General features: G+C 49.6%; 1 non-coding gene across 1 annotated transcript; it reads right to left on the bottom strand.

Moving 5' to 3' along the window:
• Nucleotides 1–529: 529 nt before the first annotated feature.
• LOC126096427 (U2 spliceosomal RNA) lies at nucleotides 530–715 on the bottom strand. Its single transcript, XR_007522052.1, has one exon. It is a non-coding gene; the product is annotated as a U2 spliceosomal RNA (small nuclear RNA).
• Between the last annotated feature and the right edge of the window lie 1896 nt (nucleotides 716–2611).

Raw genomic sequence — 2611 nt, 5'->3', positions numbered from 1 at the left:
CCTTCGAGAATAGGCGGATCGCGCTCGACAACGCTAGGCAACTAAAGCAGATAAAGTACGCCGACGTTGCGCGCGGATTAGCCGCTCGCGGCTACTCCGTCACTGTCGACGCCCTGGTTGTTGGCAGTCTGGGGGCGAGGGACCGCCAGAACGATGCAGTGCTTCGGCACCTAGGCATCGCTAGCCGCTGCTGCCAACTGATGCGGCGGCTGATGGTGTCTGACACCATCAAGTGGTCCCGCGACATTTACGTGGAACTCATCACTGGCTACCGCCAGTGAGGCCAACGAGGCATCTGAAGGCACCGTTCTGTGCCCCCATAAATTACCAGCCTAGTGTAATGCGGCTGCAAGAGCGGTGCGGCTAAATGCAAAAAAAAAAAATTCTTACGATAATCTTAAATTAATTAAAAGAATACATGGTGTGTAAGCAACTAACTACTGGGCACATCGACAACTACAAGTTTTGCTACCAGCGGAATATCTGATCATTGCAGAATATTAACCCATTTGAGGCTGTTTTAATTAATTTTATGTGGGCCGATCCCGGCGATACTGCAATGCCGTGCCTACCCGCGACAGAGGTGGAGCAAGCCCCTAGCACTCCGTCATGAGCCAAAAATGAGTTTAATATTCTGGTCCTGCGATGCATGACGTATCAGATGTTAATCTTATAAGAACAGATACTTCACTTTTTTCTTTTTTTTAAATGCGCCTCCTACCTCCGCTATAGCCCTACCATTTCCTCTCCAAAAATGCCGCCATCCTCGAGCGTCGACGCAGCACGTGAAGCACGGTGCTGTGTGTAGCAAGACTTATTGCCATAAACCGAAAATAAAAGCGGAGGCATACTCTGCTACGCCTCAGGGGGCGACGACACACTACACAGAAAGACACCTCTCTGCAGGTGTGAAGCAAGTGATGAGTTTAAAAAACTAAAAAAGAAATAAAAACAGAAATGAAGGAAAATTAAGAAAGAGTGATGGCAGCACACACAAATGTAAACGAAATTGGCGAGATAACCACATCGCCTAAAGAGTTAACGAAGGAATAATCCTCCAAGATTGATTACGTGTTTTCTAATTTTCCAATAATGTGCATACAAGGTTCAGACAATTTCCATGTTAGCAATTGCCAGAGTATCAGTATCATAGAACAGTCTACTCGAGTGATGCCCAGAAGGCCAATGTCAAATCTTGGGTATAGGCAAGGCAAGGGTGGTTTGAGAGTCAGAGTGACAAAGGTCCAGGGGTAAACTCAGGTAATTCCTGGACGAGGTGCGTTAGTCAACTCGGAACACCTTTTGATAACCATGACCCATTGCAACTTTCAGAAATCTTGCAAAGGTAATGGTATTTTTCCGGTCAGATTCCGCCAGGCGATGCTGACTCCAAAGGTAGTCCATGAAAGTGACAGCATCGGTGAGGGAAAGGTCATAGATCGTGAAAATGGTGTGGCCCAAGAGCCACACCATTGAGTTACATCGTGTTCGGGGGTTGGTCTGAATATCAGGGGTAAGGAACCAGTCGATTGACACTGTCTGGTGTCGTCCAACCCATCAGCGCCAATAGCACTCGTGCAAGGTCCCACACTTCTGTGACGTGAGGACATAAGAGACGATGCTCTCTGGTGTCTACGTCACCACATGGGCCGCAAGCAGCCGAGGGCCGTAGGCGGATGGCCGCCAGACGATGATTAGTGGGTATTAAATTGTTTATGACTCGATACCATAGCGCTGAAACTTCCGTGGGAAGGGCGGGGTTGTTGATATTAGCCCAAGCTTGGTGCCAGATGACCGACGGTCGTCAGTCCTCCAATTTATGCTGTGCGGCCTGGCCTCGAAGTGCCTGGTAAAGGCGCTTCGACGTGCGCGCCTTGTCAGTGGCAACTGTTAGGACATAACTTTGGTTGAGGTAATAGTCCTTGACTGTCGTCATCTGGAACGGAATATGTGTCAAACATACTGGTGCACACGCCGATTGTGGGCGATAACGGTCGAAAAGAATCGCTGTTGTCCCACCTGGGTCAGTTTCACGCAAAGTGGCGATACGGTGAAGCAGGAGGGCCGCACATTTGCGGGGAAAGTCAATGAGTCCAAGGCCACCATCAACCTTTGGCATTGTACAAGTCTGCGCATCAACTTTGAACAGTGCATGCCGCCATAAGAGCCAATATATTGTTTGTGAGATGGCTCTGCCGATTTGTTTCGGTAGCGTAAGGAGTTGTGCTACATACCATGCCTGTGATAGGATGTAAGTATTAATCAGTTGGATTCGTTGATGGAGGTCGAGCCGTCGATCAGCGTGACTCACGCAAAGTCCTCTGATGCGTGTGAGAAGCCGCCTCCACGTGAGTGTTAACATGCGCTGCGGACAGGCAGTCACCTCAAGGCCCAAGATACGTTGTTCCCCCACAACTCGGTACCATGGGCGTTCGATGGTCAATGATCGTGGTCCGATCGGGATCAGCACCGTTTTGTTGGAATTTAACATGGCACCGGATGCTCATTCATAAACGTTGAGAACTCGGCGAACTGAATCGATGTCCCTGGCGTTTGCGACGAACACACCGACGTCATCCGCGTATGCAGCACTGCGGAAGGTGACGCCAGG

This window comes from Schistocerca cancellata, chromosome 1 (genome assembly GCF_023864275.1).
Source record: "Schistocerca cancellata isolate TAMUIC-IGC-003103 chromosome 1, iqSchCanc2.1, whole genome shotgun sequence".
In the NCBI taxonomy this organism is placed as follows: Eukaryota; Metazoa; Arthropoda; class Insecta; order Orthoptera; family Acrididae; genus Schistocerca; species Schistocerca cancellata.
This window is presented reverse-complemented; position numbering and strand designations above follow the sequence as displayed.